This window comes from Camelus dromedarius, chromosome 18, assembly GCF_036321535.1.
Source record: "Camelus dromedarius isolate mCamDro1 chromosome 18, mCamDro1.pat, whole genome shotgun sequence".
Taxonomy (NCBI): Eukaryota; Metazoa; Chordata; class Mammalia; order Artiodactyla; family Camelidae; genus Camelus; species Camelus dromedarius.
In genome coordinates this window covers 2,224,898-2,239,295 of record NC_087453.1, presented here as the reverse complement: position 1 = coordinate 2,239,295, position 14,398 = coordinate 2,224,898, and the positions used below count along the sequence as shown (strand labels likewise).

The 14,398-nt window shown below is 50.9% G+C and overlaps 1 long non-coding RNA gene across 2 annotated transcripts; it reads left to right on the top strand.

Annotated features, from left to right (window-relative positions):
* Positions 1 to 351: 351 nt before the first annotated feature.
* LOC116147343 (uncharacterized) lies at positions 352 to 3,570 on the top strand. 2 transcript variants are annotated; one of them, XR_004130835.2, is made up of 3 exons: positions 352 to 394; positions 845 to 1,437; positions 2,932 to 3,570. It is a non-coding gene; the product is annotated as an uncharacterized LOC116147343 (long non-coding RNA). The 2 variants fall into 2 exon arrangements; XR_010384972.1 differs by lacking the exon at positions 2,932 to 3,570 and having other exon boundaries at positions 845 to 971; positions 1,063 to 1,625.
* The last annotated feature ends 10,828 nt before the right edge of the window (positions 3,571 to 14,398 follow it).

The window sequence follows — 14,398 nt, the reverse complement described above, 5'->3', positions numbered from 1 at the left end:
AGCCTTCCTCGTCAACGGGCTGGTTGACAGCAAATCTGGACAGTTCAGGTGCACCATGGGAGCGGGCAGGTGGCCTGCAGTTAGCGCCAGGCTCAGGGCCGTGCACTGCACAACCTCCAGGGGTGCCGTTCACGCAAACACCAAGGTGTGGTTCTGACTTCCCCTCCGCAGACCTGACTGCCTCCTTTCTGTCTCTCTAGGGCATCACCGTAAGGGACATCGGGCCTTGGGTCAGGATTTGGCTGCTACAGCACCTGATCTGAGAGGCCCCCACCCCAGTGCTGCCTCACGTGAACGGCCTTACTTTATCACGACTCACTTCCTGAGGGCATTTTGTTTGTAGTCTCCTTGTATGCTGTCTGTCTTCTGCAGCTACAGTGAAAGGCCCATGAAGGTGAGATTTTAATAACTGGGCTCATCACTGACTCCCCAGTACTCAGAACATGCCTGAGACATTGGATGGAATGAAGGAAGGAGGAGGGAGGAAGGAAGGAAGGATGGAAGGAAGGCATAGATGGATGGATGGAATGGTGGGTGGATGGATGGATGGATGGATGGGTAGGTGAATAAATGGGTGGGTGAGTGGGTGGCTGAATAGATGGGTGGGTGAAGGGGTGGCTGTGTAGATGGGTGGGTGAGGGGTGGCTGAGTAGATGGGTGGGTGAGGGGGTGGCTGCGTAGATGGGTGGGTGAGGGGGTGGATAAGTCGATGGGCAGACTCACAGCTGGACTGATGGCTTAGTCCTTCAGAAGGAGGCAGATGCTGCTCGCCTAGAGCTTTCATCCTCCAGGCAAAACTGTGACGCAGTGTTGTCACCATGAATGCAGATTCATTTTATAACAGGTGAAGAACTTCAGCTCTACCGGAAGGGGCGGGGGAAGCCACCCTTGGCTTCACTAACAAAGACCCCCAAGACAGGACCAGGTTCCGGGCCTCCAGCTCAGCCAGGCCCTCAGAGCCGGGCGGTGAGGTGAGCAGCCCCGAGCAGCGTGGTTCTCCCTGACGCCTCGCTCCCCAAGCTCCATCTCCGTAATTACGCTGGGACACACTTCTCATTACAGGCAGCCCAAGAAACCACAAGCGAGCAAGAAGCTGGTTAAGCAAGAAAGAGAAAAGCAAAGGTTGACCTGGTTTGGCTAAAATGGGATCTTACCGGAGCCCTTCCCGGGCGGCAGTCTCACCGAGCAGCGCTCTCCAGGGCTCGGCACAGACGCCTTGTTTTCCCTCCTTCTTTTTTTTTATTACAATGATTTTTATTATGAGTTCTGTCCTTTTTTTGAATTGAGCAGAATTACAAAGGGTGAGAATTACTGCAAGAATCTGAATGTTGAGCACGAACAGAGCCCGAGGCGTTCAGCGTTCTCGGAGCCTCTCCTTGGAAGTGTGGGCTTGAACCTAACAAATGAGCATCCACGGAAGATTTGAGGAGAGTGTGTGTAAGTGATGCATGCTCCGGTGATGCCCGATGAGGGAGAGGGAGGGGGAGCACCTGTCCAGACAGCGCCCTTTGGCTGGAGTTCTGGGGACGGTTACCCGTGCGGGGTCCCCAGTCGGAAGGGAGCAGCTAAGATAGTGAGAAGGCAGAGCAGTAGCAGGAAATAGTGACAGGACTGAGAAAAGGGGCTCACGGCACAGGGACACGTGCTCATTTACCTGAAGAGCATAGTAACGTGGAAGAGAATAGCTCTATGTGACTTCAGAGATGAAAACTCAGATTAATGGGTAAACATTTCATAGAGTGGCAGGTGCCCATGTTTAAAATGAAATCCAAATTTGTCACCATGCCCTGCAGACCCCGTATCATCCAGTCCCTGCCTTTCTCTCTGACCTCATCTCCCTCCACCCTCGTCTTTGTTCTCTCTGCCCAGTCGTCCTTGTAAGATTTTCTCCAGCGTGCCACAGGACATTGGCACTTGCTGTCCTCGCTTTCTGAAATGAAATGCCCTTTCTGTTCCTAGGGCTGAATCCAGCTTAAATATCGCTTGCTCAGAGAAGTCTTCCTGGGCCTCCCTGGCTGCTATCGACTCCCAGGATCACTCTTTGCTGTAATAATTTATTTAATTCCTAGTACTTACCACTCTCTAAACGTAGCTTGTGTATTTGTCTGAGGACGGGGCTGTGTTTCCCACACCTACACTCAGGTCCTAGGAGAGCATGTGATGCATGGGAGGGGCTCAGTGATGACACAGGTGAGTGTCTGAGTGCACGAAGGGACAAGACACTGCTGGTCAGAGCAGTTCTGTCCTCGCACCTGAGAGTTCGGAGGCCGGCTGTGCCACCTTCCCAGCAGAGGGAGCATCTCACGGGCACAAAGGAGACAGCAGAGCCTCCGCCCTACTTCCGAGCCCCCGCCCAATTCCGAGACCCTGCCGGCCTCCAACCCAATGGGATTCAGAAACCTAGTGGTGTTCATTTCAATCACAGCTTTTATTTTTGAAAATCCTGAGATTTCTGGCAACTTTGTTATTATTTGCTGTATCGAACAATAATCAATATTTCTCTTTAGGGCAGCTTTACCCACGACTGTATTTTAACCTTTTTTCTCTAAACGCACATTTTCTCGGGACAGAAAATCTATAGTGTTTCTAAATTCAAATCTCCCAGGGTCCATGTTTTCAACTCGACAAAGTCTGTTCGCCCTGAGTTTATAAACTGATAATTGTCTGGCACGTCTTGGGAGGGTCCAAGAAAGTGCGTCTCCAAGGGCTTTGCCTTGTGCCCAGCTGCCCTCGAGGTCACCAAATGCACTAGGTCTCCCCTCAATTTAATCCGGTGTTGGAGGGAGGAAAAAAACCGTATTTAATTGGTGTGTACTTAAAATATTATTTTCGTATTAAAACAAACACCGGCTTATACAGTAAATTCACTAGATTTTTCAAGATGAGGCGTCATGATTTGAGAATGAGGTGGGTCACTTTTATGCTGTCTAGGTTCAGCTTTCCAGAAATCCATGCAGCTCGGAGTGACCATGTGATGTAACTCTTGCCAAGGAGTTTCGCCCAGAAGTCTCCAGGAAGCATGCCACTTCTTGAATAAAACGACAAAGCCTGCCTGGATAAAGGGGTGGTGCCCACAAGTTCCCCAACCACTTTTCTGCCTTGAGAGGAAAGTCACACCAGGAAGGAGAACAGGGAAGATGGGGGTGGGGAGACCCTTGGTCCGGATGGCACTGGCCTGGCCCGGCCCAGCAGCTGAGACCCTCCAGCTGCGACTTGCTGCGACGTGAGAGGCGAAGCCTGGACCTGCTGACGGCTCTGATGGGCATCTCCTTCCCGGACAGCTGGGCGCAGTCCTGGCTGTGAACTCCCGGCTCGGCCCACAGGGCAGAGGGGCAACGCTGGCTGTCGTTTTGATCCTGGAAACCAGCATGAGCATCCCGTTCTAGACGCCCCACGGGACGGGGCTCAGAGCAGACGTTGGCTCTCAGGGCACAACGTCCAATTTCACCTCAGCCCCGTGCTCCTGGGACACAGCCTCATGGTCCAGGGACCCGCTCCCTGCAGTATGACTCAGCGAGCACTCACGGATGCCCCCGCATACACCTGTGACTGGATCAGACACGGCCCCTCCGAATTCCCGTTCTTTGCCTCCTAAACAATTGGCTGACGTGGCCAATAAGGTCAAAGTGCTAACCGACCTGGCCACACGGTGGTCAGGCTCCTTTCATCCCCGTGGGGCCCTGGGCTCTGCCCCACCCTGAGCCCGACCCAGCACAGCGCCAGCTGGCCCTTGAACACGACGTACGTGTCCGAGCATGGCTCTTCTTGGCCAGAGCACCTTGCACTGCAGTGTTTCCTTCTTTCCACAATAGTCTTTTCAAATAAAATCTCTCCCAACCCAAGTCCAGACTGGTTTTGTCTGATGGCGGAAACACACAGGAGAGAACAGGGACTCTGGCCATCTCTGGGCTGTACGCGTGATCAGCGGTTATCAGAAGTTACAGGTTCAACCTCTTAGTCATAAGCCAATTCGGTCCATGGTAAAGGAATGCTTTTCCAAGTCTGGGCCACGATGAGTGCTGGGTTCCAGGCCAGATCTGGCTCCACTCCCGTGGTCTTTGCAGAGCATCCAGCCTCATGGGGCAACCTAGGTGAGTCTCGGGCTCCCAGCTGACACAGACACGCCCCACCGTGCACACGGCGGCAGGTACACACACACGCACAGGAGCGCGCATACGGGTCTGCATCTCCTGGTCAGTCGGGGCCGCAGTGAGTTTTGCTTTCTTCGCGCCACCCTAAAGTTAGGTTGACAGATCAAAATGAAAATTAATCAGGAGGCTTCAGCCGTGGATGTGCTCGGCCATGCACAAAATCACCGGGCCCTGCAGAGAGCTGCCTTCTTGTGTGCCTCCCCCGCGAGTCGCACTGCCTCCCACGGCCGCTCCTGCCGGATGCCGTCTCTGCTCTGCGCCGGGCCGCCACCCACAGCGGTGCCGCCGGAGCCGCTGGCAGCGATCACACGAAGGGCAGCTGAAGCACCTGCTCTTCCTGGAGGAAGGGGCGCAAAGGGGCTTTATTCTGAGAGTAGATTTCTTTAATGTGAAACACAGGGAAACTCTTTTCCCACCAAAATTTAAGTTAATAAACACTTGCTGAAGACTCACTTTGGGCCAAACCGTGTACTGGGCACCTGAGACCCGGTTCTGCCTTCTAGAACCTCACAAAGGTTGGTGCAGAAGTAATAATAGCGATCGTGTAAATGTGAATGTGTAACATATGCACGTAGACACACAGTAAACAGACCCACATGTGTCCGTGCGTGTGTGTGTGAGTGTGTGTGAGTGTGTGTGTTTACAGTCTTTATCACGCAGACACTTTGGAACAGGACTTTGTGGTCAACCCAGGCACCATCCCCTTTTTCACAAACAGAGAAGCTGAGGCTTAGAGAGGTCGAGTAAATGAAGTAGCTTGAGCAGCAAGCAGAGCTCATAACTGAATGTCTCAAAATGTACCTCCAGCCGTCGTGTTTTATTCCAGAGCCAGAAAAGTGAATTGCCTCCCTGCATTGAAGACAGACACGTAAGTTGGTGTTTCCAACAGAACAGAAATTGTTACGAAGGAGATGTGCGAAGATCCTAAATCCATCCTGAAATTAGGGCGCTAAAATTGAACGGTTCCCAGATGTGGGCCTGGCTGACTCATCACGCTTGGAACAGCGTGAATTTGGCAATCCCCAGGTGTGAAACTGACAAATGATAACCTCTTTCTTGGTTTATCCTACGCTTTGGAAATCTGAGCCTATCTCTTCTCAACAATTAAGTGAGAGTGACTTTGTAGAAAGCACCATGAATTGGAGTGGCTTGATGGCGATTCGTGGTTTTCAGAGATTTGACCAGAAGGAGACAGCTGCGGTCCAAGCTGGCCCAGCTCAAAGGCCAAGGGTCAGAGGAACACAGCCTCATAAGAGATCATCCAACCATCCACAGAGCAGGGGTCGTGCATCTGCTTCTGTGTTCAATTTGTTGTGAGATGTTACTTTGGGGGAAATATATGAAAAAATGCAGCTTCACACAGATATTTAGTTGGAAAGGGGAGATGTATTTTAGTGGTCTTTCAGACAGTTGTGGACACTGTTTTGTCCACAAGTCCACAAGTGCTGGTTTCTTACAGGTTCGGTGCAGTGCACGTCCGCAGTTACACCAGGGAGCTTCCCGTACCCTAGTAAGGTCAAGTCCACGGGTCCATCTTCAAGTTTCAGTGAATTTTTTACCAATGCGTGATTTGGTTTTGGTAACATCATATGGGTCATTTGGGAAACAATTCCAAAAATTATACAGATTTTCTATTATACAATATCCCCCCAAAATCACACTTGCAAATATCACCATTTTCATCAGAAAAGTCTAAGTTTTGGGAGGCTGCCAAGCTCAGGATACAAGTTGTCCAAAATCCTAATTTGAACTTGGAAGCTCAAAGTTTATCAGTGGCAACGAGAACCGTCACTTCTTTTCCGTGAAGTGACAGATTCAATAGTTTATATTTTTAAACACACTTTTTAATTTTAGAAGAGTTTTAGATTTACAGAAAACCTGTAAAGAGCGTGCGAGGCGCCCCGTGCTCTGGAGTTAACATTTTACGTTATACGGTTCATTTGTTGCTGTTAGTGAACCAGTATTGATGCGTTCTCGTTGAGTGCCCTCAGTAACACCTGTGGTTATATTAACACCCTTAGTTTCTCCCTGTGTCCTTCGTCTGTCCCAGAATCCCAGCGTCCAGGACACGACACCGCGTTTAGTCGTCCTGTCTCCTTGGGCTCCTCCGGGCTGTAACAGCTTCTCAGATTTTCCTTGTGTTTGATCTGGACAGTTTTAAGGAGCCCTGGTTAAGTGTTCTGTAGAAAGTCCTTGAATTGGGATTTGCCTGAAGTTTTTGTTCTCGTGCTGAAGCTGGGGTAATGGGGTTTGGCGAGGGACCCCGAGGTGAAGAACCTCGCTCATCACGTCCCTTCTGGGGAGGGTGTCGGCCCTGACCGTCTGCCTGGAGTCGCTTCGGCAGCGCCCCGCCGTGAGTTCCCGTTCTGCCCCGCCCGTGTCCGAGCTGCGTGCTGGGAACGAGCCAGGCGCGTGGCGTGGGGAGCTGTCACCTCTGCCCCCCTGAGGCTGGCGCGGCTACGTACGTTATCTGGAATTCTTCTGCACAAGAGATTCAGTTTAGTTCATTCGGGGGAAGACCTCTACATAATACCCAGGTCTAAGTAATAGTGTCCGACCTGTCAGAGACTCTTTCAAGTAAAAATGATGTTTCTTGAAAAAAAGAAGAGTGCAGCTGGCGACTCGAACACCCTTGAGACGACCCTCACGCGCTGGCTTCCTGTATCAGCCCACACAGTACTTTTTACCAGAGCACTCAGAGCACTGTGAGGAAAATTAGCACCTTTTACTGCTTCAGCAAGGAAATCATTACATGAAACCGGCATTGCTTCGTTTCCCTGGGGTGCGTGGAGGTGAAGGGGACAGTCACTGCGGGCACCCACGCCCCCATCCCACTAAGGCACCAGCCCTTTTACCTCCGTGACTTCTGACCATCAGTGCAAACGTCAACCCAGGGGAAAGATAAACTCTGTCTCAGTATGACTATGAAGATAGTTCTGCAGACCCCCTAAAGGAGACTGAAGTTTCCCCCAGAGGTCTGTGGCGTTCATACTGGGGGAGGAGGAGACAAACTTAGCTTTCTCCTTCCCAAAGTGACCTTAGCTCCCCAACTCTCAGAAAGACCCGAGGTCAACCTCCTGTGTCCAACCTGCCCCCCACCCCCACCCCCACCCCCACCCCGGCGGCTCCTGCTGACTCACAAGCTCTTTCTGTATCTGACGCCTCCCTGTCCTGGAACAACGGTCAGTACGTGGAAGAGTGACCGTGAGACCCCAATTCCTCCTCCCCAGGTCTGAAGTCAGGAAACCCCACTGTCTTCTTCCTGGTGTCTTTTTCTGAACTAACTGCCTCATATCTTAAAAATGCATTCACCTTGCTACTTACTAATCCGTGAAGCATGCATTGAGCACCCCAATGAGCTGGTCCCTGGGCTACTTATCTTGGCCGCCCTCTTCTTTAGAGCAGAGAGGGTGCACCCAGCCTTCCCGGGCAAGCAAAAAATTAACCCTTCCCTCCGAGTCCCAAAAATCGTATTTGAAGCCAGAGTTTATTGCGGAGCGTACGTAAGCTGAGTTATTAATCACACTATTTCTCATTAAGGAATTTTCCAGGGTCAGATTTCCAACTGAAAATGCAAGGCAGTTGGCCCAAGTAGGGACTTCATTAAAAACCGAAGCGCAAATCAAAAGAATGCGGAGAGCTCAGTGGGAGAGAAACTGCCTACAGAAGCTGGACCAGCAGAGTTTTCCAAATTCACTCTCTCGCTTAGCTCTTTCTTTCACCCTCCTGGGCCCTGGTAGTTGTGGATGGAGAGGGGCCAGCACAGGAGGAATCTCAATCATCTCTCTCTGGCCCTGAACAGAGAAGTAATTCCAGGGGAATCACAGAGAAAGGGCTGCCTGGTTAGAGAACTAAGGCTTGGCTGTGTGATTCTATCCATGAAGATACATTCATATTTTACAGTCAGAGTACCTTCTATAAATATATATGGAAGTTTATGGAAGTGTGTATATATGTATGTGTGTGTATACACATACATACACATACATACACACACACATACATACATACATACTGTAGGGAACAGAATCACCAGCTAGGAGTTCATCAAACAGGAAAGGTGTATAATTAATTATCTCCTATAACAAGGAGTTTGGAAGGAGAGACTCTCAGATGTGGTGCTGTGGTCCATCAGGGACCCAGCCTCTTCCTCTGCCCTTTCTCTGCCATCTTCTCCAGGCTGGCGATCAACCCTGGGGCTTACAGCTCTGTGCTTGATCTTCGAGGATCCTGACCACCCATAACCATATTCAAGAGTCTCAGTCTACCTTTCAGTTAGGGAGCAAACACCTTTCACGCCTCCTCAGAAGCCTCCGTCGTGTGCCAGGTCCACCACGCACCCAGCCCGGGGCAAGTGGGAGGGGTGATACCAAGGTGGGGGTGCCCTTAGCTGCCTGAACACAAGTGGGGTTTTCCGAGGTGGGGAGGGGCGTCGCCAAGGCTGTAGGAAAACAAGCCAGGGCACGTGGCTTCCTCAGTCAATTTCTTGGGGCAACACCGGGCTCCCACTGAGCTGACCACTGCGAGTCACAACCTGGGGGTGTCAGCAGTCACCTGCATTCCCCAGGAGCAAAGCACTGCTTTCAACTCCGTCTGACAGAAGAAGGAGTCCCAGAGGAGCAAGGTGACCTCCTCCATCACAAGTCGAGGTTCAGGGCAGGGCCTGAAACCAGCACCCGTGTTCCCGGCGCCTCCTTCTCACCGAGGATGCGATGGAGAAAGTGAGAGCGCTGACCACACGGACACGGGGCCAGAGGCCCCTTAAAACGGATCCGATCCATCCCCGAAGCGCGACGCCTTTAATCAGCCTCCACGGTACAAGATTAGGAAGCACGTATTCACTGTCACCGTCTGGTTCCACCGACGGACGTGTAGACACAGATGGCACTGGTACTCTGGGGAGAACTACAATGTGCAACAAAGACGCAAAGACCCTTTACCTGTAGGATAAGAGAGTTTAGCCAGACTCACGCATTTGGGGGTGGGGGCCGGGGCGAGCACAGCCTGCTGCCTGCAAGTGGCAATCTTCCAGCAACGCCACGTGAGGCGGAAAATCTCTCCACCAAGGAGGTAGCGTCTCACCACGGAGACTGTCATGCGTCCCATTGTGCTAAAATGTTTATGAATGGAAAACCACGTGGTGAGAGATGAGATTGGACGGATCGAAAGACAGACAGATTGATGAATAGACAAAGATGGATAGAACCGTAACCTCATCACGTGCTTACCCACTTGCAAAAGCAGATAATAATGATACATTCAGATGGAAACCGTGCTCATCAGGAAACCCGACTTTTCCCAGGCCCCGAAGCCGCGCTCTGTGAGGGGCTTTCTCAGGTCAGCCCAGGAGGGAGGCGCTTGGTCACTTCAGACTGTCTCCATCCAGGTTGGACTCATCAGGCAAATGAGACTGAATGCAAGTGCGTGTTTTCATCTGTAAACGGGGCCGTAACTGAACCCGCTGCCCTCGGGAAGCGGCTGCAGCAGAGGGTCAGGCCTCACGCGCACGTCTCCGGCCTGAAGCCAGACGTGCGGCCCAGAGGAGCCTCAGCCTGGACATGGCCTTTACATTATTATTATTGTTCTTTAAGTGTAGTTGATTTGCAGTGTTTAAGTGTTAGTTTCTGAGGTACAGCATAGTGATTCAGGTATATATATATATATATATATATTTTTTTTCTTTTTCGTTACAGGCTATTACAAGGTATTGAATACAGTTCCCTGTGCTGCACGGCAGGGCCCTGCTCGTCTATTCTGTATATAGCAGTTTGTATCTGCTAATCCCAAACTTCTAATTTATCCCTCCCGCCCCCTTTCCCCCTGATAACCATAAATTTATTTTCTATGAAAACAGCCTTTAAGTCACCAGCTTTTCAGGGGTGAAATCAAGACCTCCCAGCTTTTCAGTAAATCACTGCCCAAGAAAGGCAGAGAAAACGAAAGTGAAGTCAGCCGCTTTACTAGTTACAGCAGCCAAGAAGTGGAAGCAACCTTCATGTGCACTGATGGGTGACTGGCTAAGGAAGCGGTGGTACATGCACAATGGAATACTACTCAGCCACCAAAAAGAATAGAATAACACCACGTGCAGCAGCTTGGGTGGACCTCATCAGACTAAGTCGGCCAGACGGAGAAAGACAAACACCATATGGTATCACTCATATGTGGAATCTAAAAAAGTGACACAAATGAACTTATTTACCAAACAGAGGCAAACTCACAGACATAGAAAACCAGACAGGGGAGGTGGGGTGTGGAGGGATAAATTGGGAGTTCGGAATTTGCAGATACACACTCCTGTATATAAAATAGACAAACAGCAAGCGCACAGGGAACTGTATTCAGTATCTTGTACTAGCCTATGATGAAAAAGAATATGAAAAGGAATATATATATATATATATATATATGGATAACTGAATCACTATGCTGTGCACCAGAAACTAACACAACATTGTAGACTGACTATATTTCAATTAAAAAAAAAATCAGTGGCTTTAGTTCCTTGTGGCTTCAGAATCACTCAGGAGACTGGGAACATTCCTGGATTGTTATGTGAATAATAATTTCTGGGGGTTTTTTTTTGTATAGAAATGAGAGAATTGAAAAGGAGGCAGATTGCTTCAGATTAATCATTTTTTCCCCACCTCATGCATTTTTCTTATCAAGCGTTCACACTCTGCCTCAGGTGAACAATTGTTTGATAAATTCGTCTTCTGTTTTGTTTTCCTTGTGACACCGCCTGGCCTGCAGTGCGAGGGTCCCGGCCCCCACCCCTCGGAGCGCAGGCACGGGGGTGGGTTTTCTCCCTTGTCCAGTTGACCCCGACCCACGCCCACACCCCTGGCTCTGCCACCAGCAGTGCCACTGGTCTCTGCTCGGAGGGTGTCACTCTCTCTGGGCACCAGGCCACCAGGCTCCTTGTCTGCAAGTGTGATGGTTAATGTCATGTGCCCACTTGACCGGGCCACCGCCTGACCCAATATTCAGTTAAAAGTTATTTTTTAGTGTGTGGTGGGGCTGTTTTCAGGCGAGCTTAGCAACGGAATGTGCACACCGAGTAAATCACGTGGCCCTCCGTGCCGTGGACGGGCCCCGTCCCATGTTGGAAGCCTAAACAGCACAAAAAGGAGGAACAAGAGGAATGCACCGTTTCTGCCTGATTGTCTGAGCCGGACCTCGGCCTTCTCCTGCCCTTGGACGGAGACTCGCAACACCAGCTCCCCGGGCCCTCAGGCCTTCTGACTCTAACAGCTTCGCCCCCGGCTCCCCTGGGTCTCCAGCTGGTCTCTCCCGGTCCAGCCCCTCATCATCTAGATAAGATGTGAGGCCCCTCCCCACTCGCATCTAACAGGGAGAACTCAGACCGAGCATCCGTCATGTTCAGCCAACCCTTGCGGCTTCGGGGGCCTCCGCGGACACTTTTCTCGTTGGATGTCACTCTGCGTCGTCCAGGGCCACCAGAGCTGGCGAGCCCTCTGTCTGGAACCTGCAGAGCTCGGGGTAGGACCCAAGCCTCGGTCTGGCCACAGGGAGACGGTGTCCCTTCCAAGAGTGGCCAGTGGAAATGGCAGCAGCCTGGAAATCAACTTTTCCTCTTGAATCAATCACCTGGCCCAGCTCTCACCCACCACAGGGAGGTTATGGGAGGGTCTGTAATGAAGCCAATGATTTCCATAACAAAAGGTGCTCGGAGCCCAGTGGAGAAGAGCTCTCGGAGGAGGACAGGGCAGAAATGAGAGTTTGGTGAAGTTAAGTCAAGACACTTCCCGCGTGAGGACTGAAGCCAATTAACGCCACCACCGCGCAGGGCTGATCACAGCGGCCCCAAACCCAAACGCCAGCGAGCTCGGTGTCCCGCCTTAAAACAAAGGCTCTAATTTAAGGCTGGAAGAGACTTCTTCCTCACTTGGTCTCATTCTGTACAGAAACAATCATTTTCTCAAACCCGGGAACAAGGAAAAAGTTAGTCCAAGTTCTCCCGTACCAGAAATGCGCCTGGTGACTCGAGATTAAAAAGCAGACATTTAAGAGAGACGCAGTAAGGAGCTTCACGCACTTTACGACATTGCGCAAAGCCGGGGGGGTGCGAGTGTTGAGAAAAGCAACTGTCCTGTGATAAATCCAACAAAAAACACCCTTGAAAGAAGAAGTCCAGCAGGAGCTCTGGTGTGAGCAAACAGGCATGAAAACATCTGCAGAAATACTGATGTCAGTTTATTCGTGGAGGCACATCCAGGTTTCCCGTTAGAAAAGTTAATAAGCATCTGGTTCAAATGTTTATGCTTCAGCTTTTCTGGAAAAGCCAGGATGGGTTTTATCCATGTGTTTCTCCCCCCAGTTTTTGTTGAGAACATGGAAAATTTCTACCTGGTTCTGGTGATATGTTTGGATTCTGATCCTCAGAAAAGAGAGAAAAACGACCCGTTATTGAGAAACCGTCTCTGGTGAAGGCGTTTATCACAGAATGAAAATACACCCCCTGTGTGTTCATTGCTAAGCAATGTGCCCAGATCCCTAAGCAGTATTTGCCTTACTGAAAATTAGTTGTGTGATTTCCAGGTGTGTTACGGCCCGTCTTGTGTATGTAGGATGTTTGCTGTTGAGATTTTTAAATATTAGGAAATTTCATAAGAAGAGGCAGATCTTTTCAACCCAGTTTCAAAACACTCACACACACACAGACACACACGCACACACAAGAAGAGCGGTCCGATTATGTTATTCTTCTGTCACGATTCTGCTTTTAAATACAATGTGATGTGCAGACACTAACATCTCCAATTTCTCAGGAGCAGTTTTGAAAGCTGCATTTCATTTCTAGCAAAAATGACAGAATGCTCACTTGGCCTCTGCAAGTTTTCTGCACAGTGGTTAATTATCGGCAGAGGAAGCCTGGAGAGAATCCTCATCACCTTTCCCCTGGTGCTCGTGGGCAGGATAGGAAATGCAGTGTTTGCTCTCGAAGCTTCCAGAAGCTACGTGGCGTGACCTCGCGATACCGCGCTACAGGGACGAGCGAGGTCTTCTTTGGGGAGGCGCAGGCAGAGCTTCCACACACCTCATGCTAGAAGGTTGAACCGACGGCGGCGCTGGTTTTCTGTAAAGATGAGCTCACCTTTTACCGACTCAGAGACGGGCGGGAACTGGGGGTGGGGAGTGATCTTCCTGAGAAACCGACAGGTGACCCTGGCGCCCCGCAGACCCGCCTCCAAGCTGCTCGGTGTCTTCTGGCTCCTTTGCCTCCTGCCAGCAGCTGTCGCCCGGCTCCAGAGCCCAGGTGAATGTGATGATGATGTTTTCGCTCCAAGGAAGCAGCAATAAGTCCTCGGTCTTCCTGTGAGTCTCTCTCTGCATTAAAATATGAATACACATCCTCTGAAGGCATCACCGATGGCGTAAAGATTTCGGAGTGAGATGAGTATCCCATGTGACTTCAAAAATAAGTGACCCGCATCACCCCTACGCAAAAATAATTGACTGATCCTGGATCAAGGCTGCCACTTGCCTATGCTAAGATTTTGTGAAATTAAGTGTATTGATATCGGGGATGAAAACACGGCCCAAGGAACACAGGACAACAAATCACTAAATGAAATCAGAGTGGCAGTTCTCTGTGTGGCCATGTAGTTGTATTTGAAAGGCGTGTGTGGGGGGGTGGGCACTTCTGTGCAGTGGGGAGTCTGGGGAGAAAGCGTTTGTTCAAAGGTCTCATCCTGTACATCCTAATATTCTTTACTTTGGTAGAAGGTTCAGTGTGACACTCCCTGCTCCTGGTTAATCCTTTTAGGTGCAGAGAGAGATGAAGGAATTATTGGCTCAGACAGTCCCACGTGTAGGGGTGGCGCCATCTTCAAGTATGACTGGATCCAGGGGCTGCCGGGACGGTATGCTGTCCCCACTGCACCTCTCAGCTCGCTTCTCCTCAGCCTGCTTTCATGACACCTGCAAGCTTCCTACGTGTGGGGACAGAGTGAGTAACAGCAGCCCAAGCCTCACGACCTCCCCGCTTTTGCTCCAGCTGAAGGAACATGACTGCTCAGAGGCGCTCAGTAGGGCCTCAGAGCTCCGGGGAGCATTGTGTGTCTTTGGTGTCACAACAGTTGGGGGGCGCTGCTGGCATTGTCCAGGGGAGCGCGGGGCGCAGGGACGCCCGAGGGGCCGCGTGCCGGGGCGCTGGACCGCCCTGCACGGTGGGGACCTGCGCCCATCCTCCACCGCGTTTACACATCCGGCCAGACGCCTGT